Source organism: Nicotiana attenuata, unplaced genomic scaffold (genome assembly GCF_001879085.1).
Source record: "Nicotiana attenuata strain UT unplaced genomic scaffold, NIATTr2, whole genome shotgun sequence".
NCBI lineage: Eukaryota > Viridiplantae > Streptophyta > Magnoliopsida > Solanales > Solanaceae > Nicotiana > Nicotiana attenuata.
In genome coordinates, this window is record NW_017670617.1 from 424,880 (window position 1) to 436,273 (window position 11,394).

At 44.0% G+C, this 11,394-nt stretch overlaps 1 pseudogene; it reads left to right on the top strand.

Annotated features, from left to right (window-relative positions):
- The first annotated feature begins 7,248 nt into the window (after positions 1–7,248).
- LOC109241561 overlaps positions 7,249–11,394 on the top strand; it is a 16,320-nt pseudogene continuing 12,174 nt past the window's right edge.

Genomic DNA, 11,394 nt, shown 5'->3' on the forward strand with positions numbered 1-11,394 from the left:
GCAATGGGTTGCCTCCCATCCAGCGCCTGATTTAACGTCGCGGCACGACTCAACACGTTCTCAAGAATCCGTCAAGTCCACCGAGGTCTTGTGACGTGCAAAGTCACCACCCCAGTAATGTTTTATCCTTTGACCATTCACCAAAAAGGTACTAGTTGAACTCATATCTCGCAATTCCACAGGTCCATGAGGTTTCACACTTACTACAACAAAAGGGCCTGACCAACGAGATTTTAGCTTTTCGGGGAAAAGCTTCAACCTCGAATTGAACAAAAGAACTTCTTGCCCTGGCTCGAACTCTCGATGTTGAATGTGCTTGTCATGCCACCTCTTAGTCTTCTCTTTATACAATTTGTCATTCTCATACGCGTGCAATCGAAACTCATCAAGCTCATCGAGTTGCAGCAACCTCTTCTCTCCAGCTAGGTCCCCATCCATATTCAGCTTTTTAATCGCCCAATAGGCCTTGTGCTCAAGTTCGACGGGCAAGTGACATGCCTTCCCATAAACCAGTTTATACGGAGAAGCACCTATGGGAGTTTTGTATGCAGTTCGATATGCCCACAATGCGTCGTCTAGCTTCCCGGCCCAATCTTTTCTATTTGCACTCACTGTTTTCTCAAGAATCTGCTTTACCTCTCTGTTTGACACCTCCACTTGACCACTCGTCTGGGGGTGATAGGCAGTGGACACCTTGTGCTTGACTCCATACTTTGCAAGGACATTATTCAGTAATTTGTTGCAAAAATGTGTTCCTCCATCGCTGATCAATACTCTTGGAGTTCCAAAGCGTGTAAAGATGTGCTTTTTGACAAAGCTCACCACCACCCTTGCATCATTAGTGGGAGGAGCAATGGCCTCCACCCACATGGACACATAGTCGACGGCCACCAAGATGTACCTATGACCATTAGATTGTGGAAACAGTCCCATGAAATCTATCCCCCACACATCAAAGAGCTCCACTACCAGAATGTTTTGCAGCGGCATCTCGTGCCTCTTTGTGATCGTTCCGGTTCTTTGGCACCTGTCACACATTTTAACAAAGGCGTGTGCATCCCTGAACAATTTTGGCCAATAGAAACCTGATTGTAGAACTTTCTGGGCAGTCACATCACCACCATGATGACCTCCATATGGTGAGGCGTGACAGCTATGAAGTATGGCACTCATTTCCTCCTCGGGAACACATCTCCGCACCAACTGATCTGCACAGAGCCTGCATAAGAATGGCTCATCCCACATGTAGAGCCTCACGTCATGCAAGAACCTTCGTCTATTATCTGGTGTCAACTCTGGTGGTGTCACCCCACTTGCAATAAAATTCACATAATCTGCATACCATGGGGTTGTGCTTGAGGCAATCACCAATAACTGCTCATCAGGGAATGTTTCTTTGATTACACCCCCTTCAACTACATGATTCCGATTTTCTAATCTGGACAAGTGATCAGCCACTTGATTCTCTGTTCCTTTGCGATCTCGAATCTCTAAATCAAACTCTTGCAAGAGTAGGACCCACCGAATCAGTCTCGGCTTGGCGTCCTTCTTTTCAAACAGGTATCTGATGGCTGAATGATCTGTGTAGACGATGACTTTGGTCCCCACAAGATATGACCTGAACTTGTCAAAAGCCCACACCACTGCAAGCAACTCTTTTTCAGTGACTGTGTAATTCATCTGAGCTGGATTCAGAGTCTTGCTTGCATAGTAGATGGAGTGGAAGACTTTGTTTCTCCTTTGCCCCAAAACAGCTCCAATAGCCAAGTCACTCGCGTCGCACATCAACTCAAATGGCTGCTCCCAATCCGGAGCAATGATGATTGGTGCAGTCACCAACCTTCCCTTCAGCTCCTCGAATGCCTTCAGACAGGCATCATCAAATTTAAAGGCAACATCCTTCTCAAGCAACCTGCACAAGGGAGAGGAAATTTTCGAGAAATCTTTAATGAAACGACGATAAAAACCTGCATGACCCAAGAAACTGCGAATGCCTTTGACAGATATCGGTGGAGGCAATATTTCAATCGCTTCCACCTTTGCCTTGTCCACCTGCAAACAATCTTTGGACACCTTGTGCCCCAAAACTATACCTTCGCGTACCATGGAATGGCACTTTTCCCAGTTTAGCACCAAGTTAGTCTCTTCACACCTAGCAAGCACTTTATCAAGATTCATCAAGAAGTTATCAAAAGAACATCCAAACACAGAAAAACCTCCATGAATACTTCCACAAACCTCTCGACCATGTCAGTATAAATGGCCATCATACACCTTTGAAAAGTCGCAGATGCATTACAAATACCAAAGGGCATTCTCTTGAACGCATATGTTCCATAAGGACACGTAAAAGTGGTCTTTTCTTGGTCCTCTAGGGCTATAGAAATCTGATTATACCTAGAGTAACCATCCAAGAAGCAGTAGTACTCCTGGCCAGCTAATCTATAAAGCATTTGGTCAATAAATGGGAGGGGGAAGTGGTCCTTCCAGGTGGCATTGTTCAATTTTCTATAGTCAATGCAAATTCTCCACCCAATGACAGTTCTTGTAGGGATTAAATCATTATTCTCTTTAACTACTACAGTCATCCCCCCTTTCTTGGGTACACATTGGACGGGACTTACCAATTTACCGTCTGAGATAGGAAATACAATACCTGCATCAAGCCACTTAATCACTTCTTTTCTTACCACCTCTTTCATGATTGGATTGAGTCGTCGTTGTTGCTCTACACTGGGCTTGTGTCCGTCCTCCATGAGGATTTTGTGCATGCAAAAGGCTGGACTAATGCCCTTTATGTCAGACATAGTCCACCCAATTGCTCGCTTGTGCTCACGTAGCACTCTCAACAGCTTTTCTTCCTGCAATTTAGACAAGTCAGAGGAAACAATAACAGGTAGGGTGTCAGAGTCACCCAAATAAGCATATTGCAGGTGAGATGGGAGAGGTTTATGCTCTAATTTCGGGGCTTCCTCAATTGACGGTTTTGGAGGAGGTCCCTCTGGCCTGTTCAAAGGTTCAAAGGGGTATATCCCCTGCATGTATGCACAAGATGTATCAAGGATGTGCATCATCTCCTCGACCTCCTCATCATTCCCCAGGCTATCAAACAACATAAGTGCTTTTTCTAGAGAATCGTCTAGATATACACTTGGATCACGAATTTGCTCATCATCCTCAACAACAGATATCATGGAGAGCTCCTCATAGTGACGGGGAAGTTGGATTGCTTTGTACACATTGAAAACTGCTTCTTCATCATCTACCCTCAAGATCATCTTTCCCTCTCTCACTTTGATAATTGCGTCACCAGTAGCCAAGAGAGGTCGCCCCAATATGATTGGGATCAGTTCATCAGCCTCATAATCGAGGATAATGAAATCAGCAGGGAAGATGAATTTCCCAATCTGCAGCAACACGTCTTCAATCACCCCTTCGGGGTGCACTATCGACCTATCAGCCAGCTGCAACATCACAGTAGGTGGCCTTGGAGCTCCCGGACCCAATTTCCTGAACAACGATAGGGGCATCATATTTATGCTTGCCCCCAAATCACAAAGAGCACGACCCACATCAATATTACCAATGCGCACAGGACTCGTAAAGCTGTCAGGATCCTTAAGCTTTTGAGGGAGCTTATTTTGGATCCTAGAAGTGCACTCCTCAGTAAGTGCAACTGTCTCAAATTCAATTAATCTTCTCTTGTGAGCCACTATATCTTTTATGTACTTAGCATACTTTGGAATTTCACGAAGCACATCAACAAGTGGGATATTCAATTGAACCTGGCTCAACATAGAGAGAAATTTGCTGAACATGCGATCATCATTCTTTTTCTGCAATCTCTGGGGGAAAGGTGGTGGCCTTGGGGCCTCCACTGGCTCTGGAATTTCAGCAGTCTTCTTTGGCTCGTTTTTCACTTTAGGGATCAACTCCCCCTCAGGTACGGGCCTATCTTTCCTTTTCATTGGCACTTCCTCAAGCTCCCTCCCGTTTCTAAGTGTAACTGCATTCACTTGCGGATTCTTTTCTGTATCACCGGGGAGAGCGCCTGCAGGTCTAGTGTTTTGATTTGTTACTAACTGCCCCATCTGCCTCTCAAGATTTCTGAAGTCGGTCCTGAGCTGCTGATTGTCAATCAACAACTTCTTTAGTAAATCACTTGTGCTCTTTTCCATTTGTTGGGGCGGTCTCTGAGGGTGATTGAAACCCCCTTGGGGTTTATACTGATTTTGATTCTGCTGATTTCCACCCCATGAGAAGCTGGGATGGTTCCTCCAATTTGGATTGTAAGAATTCCCGTATTGTGCATGCTGGTTCAGTGGACCCCTGTTTTGTTGCCCCACATAATAGATGGATTCTGGATTCGTGGGGCACATATCACTCATATGACTGTCACCACACAGTTCGCAGCAAATAGTCATCAGTTGTACCTATTGCATTGGCTGTGGCTGCTGCATTGTCATCCTAGTCATCTGATTGGATAGCTTTGCAATTTCGGCTCTCATTGCTGACAGTTCATCGAGCTCAAGTACTCCAGCTGCTTTTTGCTTGATTGCCTTTCGTGAGTCACCCTCACCTTGCCAGTTTTATCACTAGCCATGAAGGTATTCAGCAAGAGTTGGATTTCACTGTACGGTCGGGCCATGCAACTGCCCCCACAAGCTGAATCAAGATTCATCTTTGATGCATCATCTAACCCATCTACAAAAGTGTGGCCCAATACCTCGTCCGTCTGCAATGATGTGGACAATCTCTGAGCATGTTCTTGTACCTTTCCCATGCTTGACGAAGTGTCTCGCCAGCTCGTTGTTCGAACCCAAGAATTTGACTCCTCAACACCTTTGTTTTCTTGGTGGGAAAAAATTTGATTAAGAATTTCCTTGCCAGATCATCCCAAGTGCGGACTGAATTCACCGGCTCCTTATTCAAGCATTCCTTAGCCTCCCCAATCAAAGAAAAGGGGAAAAGTGTCAGCCTGACATAGTCCTTGGAAATGTTCGGATAGTTGTAAGTATCCGTAATTTCCAGAAAATTCTGAATATGCCTATGCGGGTCTTCATGAGGTAGACCCACAAATTGCCTGTGGACTGGATCAGCTGCACCATGTATTGTTTCAGCTCAAAGTGCCCAGTGATGTCAGGCTTCACAATAGCCTGAGTCATATTAGCCAGACTGGACCTTGCGGCTTCAATCACCGCGCGTTCCTCATTACCTGCCATCTCAATTGGTTGTGGTTGGACTTCAATGTCCAACTCTCTTTCAATTCTAGTTCGAGCGTCCACCTCCCTCCTCACTCTGTGAAGTGTTCGTTCAATTTCGGGATCAAAAGGAAGGATGTTGTTTGCGCTTCTACTTCTTCGCATTCAAGAAAAGATCCTGTATTAGCACAAACAAAGTGAACTGATAATTAAAACTTGAATAAATAAATAATAAAAGCTCAACTCAGTCAAGTAGTTAATTTCTAAGTCCCCGGCAACGGCGCCAAAAACTTGTTGCGATCAAAACTCTCACGCAAGGGCACATGATCGTCAAGTAATAGAGTAGTGAGTAGAGTATCGTTCCCACGAAGACTTATGATTGACTGTTGACTGATTCAAACCTAATTACTTTATCTATCCAAGATGTTTCTCACAAAATCGACATGTAACTGTTGTACTACCTAACTATCAAGAAATAATCTAACTAGAGCAATTAACCAAACGAATAGCAAGTTCAATTAACAAACAATAGGAGAAGATATTCCAGGGTCAGGGGCTGATTAACAATCGTGTTGTGTTCTTGGATTAAAACGACTAATTGATCTATCTGGATTGTTGATTGACAGGGTTTATATTACTCATAAGAATCTGTCGAGTTCTTACTCGCCTAACTCAATGCCTATATGTCTATGGAATTAAGATTAACAAGAACGCAGTTACAATTCCTGTATTCCAACCAAGCAGGGCAATTGTGTATATGTCTATCCCAATTGCGAATCCGTTCCCCGAGGCCCGGGTTCAAGAACCTGCTCTATTTAATTCTATATGCAATCTAGAATTCCCACTTTCGAGTTCAACTCTAGATTCGTAGATAGTATTTCACTGTTAGCTACTCAGCAAAATAATTAAAAGCAGAATTAAATAAACAATCCAATATGACAAGTCAACTTCGTCGAATTAAACGTCAAACAACAACTTTCATATTTCACCCATGACCCCAGAATAATGGGTTTTAGCTACTCATAACAACGTAAAGATAATCTATGAAAATATTCATCATGGAAAATTGCAAGAAAAAGAAGAAATAAAGAACTATGATGTTTTTGGGTGATCTCTCACACTTGTGTTTCTTGCCCAAGAACTCTCCAAAACAAATCTAACCTAATATGGCCGAATTTCTACTTTTTATAAGGGTTTTACACCAAGTTTTCCCGACTTGACACTTTAGTCCCTGGCTTTTCCGCGTTCTGCCGCGGTCCTACCGCGGTTACGCCAGGACCACGGCCAAATAGGTCCTCTGAATCTGCAGCTCTGCTCTGCCGCGGTGCTACCGCGATTACGGTCTGACCGCGGCAGGCCAAGTTTAGCTCTGCTTTTGTCTCTTCACTTGGTGCATTTCGTGGGCATTGTTTGATTGGCCTCCTTTTTTCCGCAATTGATCCCCAACTTGCTCCATCGACTTCATTCGTTGGATATATCCAGCAAAGCATGAAAAGCACTAATCAGAGCATTTGGTTATCACTTTTTACCGCAAATCTATACAAAAAATGTGGTTCTTTTGGGGTCCAATTATAGTCTAATTCACTTGTTATCACTGACAGTCTTAGAAAATTCTTTCGGCTATGTCCTCGGGCAACATGATGTAACTGGGAAGAAAGAACATGCAATCTACTACTTGAGCAAGAAGTTTACCAGTTATGAAGCTAAATATACTCTGTTGGAAAGGACCTACTGTGCTCTGACTTGGGTTGCTCAGAAGCTAAGACATTATCTGCAAGCTCACATCACCTATCTCATAACCAGGTTAGATCCTTTAAAATACATATTCCAGAAACCGATGCCCACAGAGAGATCAGCAAAATGGCAGATTCTGCTCACTGAATTTGACATAGTCTATGTCACTCTCAAGGCGATGAAAGCCCAGACGTTGGCAGATCATTTGGCTGAAAATCCGGTTGACGAGGAATACCAATCGTTGAGCACTTTCTTCCCAGATGAAGAGGTAAATTCAATAGAAGCAATCTCTGAGGATACCCATGCTTGGAAAATGTTTTTTGACGGAGCGGTGAATGCCAAAGGTGTGGGAATTGGGGCAATCTTGATCTCACCCACTGGTCAGCATTATCCAGCCACATCCAGGCTCCGGTTTTTCTGCACGAACAATACTGCTGAGTATGAAGCTTGCATCATGGGTATGAACATGGCGATTGACCAGGACGTCGACGAGTTGTTGATTATGGGGGACTCAGATCTGATTATCCGGCAAGCCCAGGGAGAATGGGAGACCCGAGATGTTAAGCTTATTCCCTATCGGCAACATGTGGAAGAACTTAGCAAGCGGTTCAAGTCGATAGAGTTCAGGTACATCTCTCGGTGTCACAATGAACTAGCTGATGCACTCGCCACTCTGGCCTCGATGCTGCCTTACCCAGGCAATGCCCACATTGATCCCTTGGAGATCCAAATCAAAGAAAGGCATGGTTACTGTAATACGGTTGAGGCAGAACCAATCACCCAGCCATCAAAAGATTTCTGAAAGCACAAGAATACCCCGAGCAAGCCACTGGAGATCAAAAGAGAACCATTAGGCGGCATGCAAGTGGTTTCTTTTTAAGTGGTGATGTCTTGTACAAAAGAACCCCGGATCTCTACTTGTTAAGATGTGTTGACGTCGAGGAAGTTGGAAGAATTATGCATGAAGTACACGCAGGAGTGTGCGGACCTCACATGAATGGGTATGTTTTGGCAAAGAAAATCCTTCGAGCAGGGTATTACTAGATAACGATGGAAAAGGACTGCTTCAGCTTTGTCCGGAAGTGCCATCAGTGTCAGGTGCACGGTGATTTGATTCATGCACCTCCAACAGAACTGCATCCTATTTCAGCACCTTGGCCATTTGTTGCCTGGGGCATGGATGTCATTGGGCCGATCGAGCCAAAGTCCTCAAACAGACATAGATTCATATTGGTTGCCATTGATTACTTCACGGAGTGGGTTGAAGCCGTCACTCTCAAATCAGTCACCAAGAAAGCAGTGGTAGATTTTGTGCACTCTAATCTTATCTGCCGTTTTGGCATTCCTGCAACTATCATCACAGATAATGCTGCAAATCTGAATAGTCGTTTGATGGAAGAAGTATGCGAACAATTCAAAATAACGCATAGAAACTCCACTCCCTACCAGCCCAAAGCCAATGGTGCTGTTGAAGCAGCAAACAAGAACATCAAGAAGATTTTGAGAAAAATGATTCAGAGCTCCATACAATGGCATGAAAAGTTGCCTTTTGCATTACTAGGATATCGTACCACAGTGCACACATCGGTAGGAGCAACCCCATACCTGTTGGTTTATGGAGCTGAGGCTGTTATACCCGCAGAGGTAGAAATCCCTTCGCTCCGGATAATCGTTGAAGCAGAGATTGAGGATAGTGAGTGGGTCAAGACTCGGCTGGAACAGTTGGCCTTAATTGATGAAAAGTGGATGTATGCGGTCTGTCACGGGCAGCTGTACCAACAAAGAATGGCCCGTGCTTATAACAAGAAGGTACGGCCCAGGAATTTTGAAGTGGGACAACTAGTGTTAAGGCGCATTCTTCCTCATCACCAGGAAGCAGAAGGAAAATTTACTCCTAATTGGAAGGGTCCATACATCATCAGAAAGATATTGCCGAGAGGAGCATTGTATCTGGGTGATATCGAAGAAAATGATCCCGAAGCAGCTGTGAATGCGGATGCAGTAAAAAGGTACTATGTTTAAGCTTTCTGCGGTGATGACTTTGTGCAATTGAGATGACGAAGGCTTTCATTCCCACTACCCAAACACTATCAACCCTTTGCAAACCCATTTGAGCCGGTTACTCTTCCTTGATTACCCTCTTTGGAACCTGGTAGTACTATTTAAAAAAAACAAAAAAAAGGAAGAAGAAAAAAAAGAAAAAAAATGAAAAAATGAAAAAATGAGAAAAAAAAAGAAGAAAAAAAACAAAACAAAACAAAAACAAAAACAACCAAAAACAAATATTTCCCTGAACTACGTCTGACTTAATTCTGAAAGGATACGTAGGCAGCCTCTCTCTGGGGTTCAGTCACACCAAAACAAAAATCCCAATTCCCCCAAAAAGTGAAACTAGGGCAGAGGATATAATGGCTCGGCCATGAGCCCACCAAAACGGTTCCAAAGTTGTAATTTCGTCCAAAATTCTTTTTACCCAAAAACCTTGTCCAAGTCCTTCCGATCAATTGGCAAAGGCGTGGGAATTGAAAAACATCATTGTTGGAATCTGATGCAATCCAAATTGAGAGAAATAAAATGAGAGAGTCTTATCAGTGAAAACCTACGGGCACCAAACGGCGACGGTGAGTAGAGAAATTAAAAATGAGAGAGTCCGCTTAGTGAAAACTCGTAACTATCGGGCGACGGTGGAAAGAGAAATGAGAGAGGTCGATTGGCGAAAACCCGCAAAGGGCGCTGTCGGCCGAACAAAAGACATCTCCCACCATTTGAAAGTGTCCTGGCAAGTTCCCTGGTTTTGAAATATGGGTCAATGAGTTTACGAAAAGTTGGGAAAGTTTGTGCGGGTCGGGCATCCAGTCCAAGAAGCATGTCATGTCTATTTAAAGTTTGCATGCACCCCAGATAAGTCCTTCTTTTCTCCCTGAAAGGGACGCTTCTCTTTAAATTCATCTTCTTGCCTTTTGTTCATTTTTCTTTGAATCCCTTTCGGTCTAACTCTGATTCCGAAACTATTATAAAGAAAAGGTGGCAGAACTGGTTTTACAGGGCTCTGCCTAGAAAAAGCTAAAGAAAGTACCCAGCCTCAGCGGGTGCTCCAAGCTAATCCGGACTGGCCATGAACGTTGATGCTTTCAAAGAAAAGATATTGAAAAGGAAATAAAGTCAAAGACAAAGGTCCTAAGAGCAGAATAAAGTGAAAAGGTCAAACCCCATACGGGTGAGTTGTCATGAAATCTCGAAAGTTGAGCCCTTCGGTTTGAAAGAGATTAATCTTCAAAACCAGCAAGCAGCAGAGGTTCTCGACAGAAGCTAGGCCGGGATCAAGCAATCAAGGCCACAAAACCAACCACCGTTTCAAACTAACAATTGTTCTTTGTTTGAAAATTGAAACAGGTGCAATCCAGGCAACCGTGGCAAAGCAGGTGCAGCCAAAAGAAAAGAAACGCGCAAGTGGTGAAACAGCTTTGTAGCAAATAATCAATGCAAAAGGGAAGTTTCCTCCAAGTTCTTTCCTTCATCTTATCAAAAATGAAAAAGAAAGAAAAGAGATAACAAAAGAAGAAAATCCCAAAAAAGGATAGCTTAGAATTCCCAATATCAACCTGGTAAGCCGACATTAGGGCTCCAATCCCTGAGTTGCGCCTTTTAGACATAGGGCCTCCATTCCCTAGTCGCCTTTTGCCAACATTAGGGCTCCAATCCCTGAGTTGAGCTTTTTACCTTTTAGCCAACATTAGGGCTCCAATCCATGAGTTGCGCCTTTTAGACATAGGGCCTCCATTCCCTAGTCGCCTTTTGCCAACATTAGGGCTCCAATCCCTGAGTTAAGCCTTTTACCTTTTAGCCAACATTAGGGCTCCAATCCCTGAGTTGCGCCTTTTAGACATAGGGCCTCCATTCCTTAGTCGCCTTTTGCCAACATTAGGGCTCCAATCCCTAAGTTGAGCTTTTTACCTTTTAGCCAACATTAGGGCTCAAATCCCTGAGTTGCGCCTTTTAGACATAGGGCCTCCATTCCCTAGTCGCCTTTTGCCAACATTAGGGCTCCAATCCCTGAGTTGAGCTTTTTACCCTTTAGCCAATATTAGGGCTCCAATTCCTGAGTTGCGCCTTTTAGACATAGGGCCTCCATTCCCTAGTCGCCTTTTGCCAACATTAGGGTTTTGATCCCTGAGTTGAGCGTTTTACCCTTTAGCCAACATTAGGGCTCCAACCCCTGAGTTGCGCCTTTTAGACATAGGGTCTCCATTCCCTAGTCAACATTTGCCAACATTAGGGCTCCAATCCCTGAGTTGAGCTTTTTACCTTTTAGCCAACATTAGGGCTCCAATCCCTGTGTTGCGCCTTTTTAGACATAGGGCCTCCATTCCCTAGTCGCCTTTTGCCAACATTAGGGCTCCAATCCCTGAGTTGAGCTTTTTACCTTTTAGCCAACATTAGGGCTCCAATCCCTGAGTTG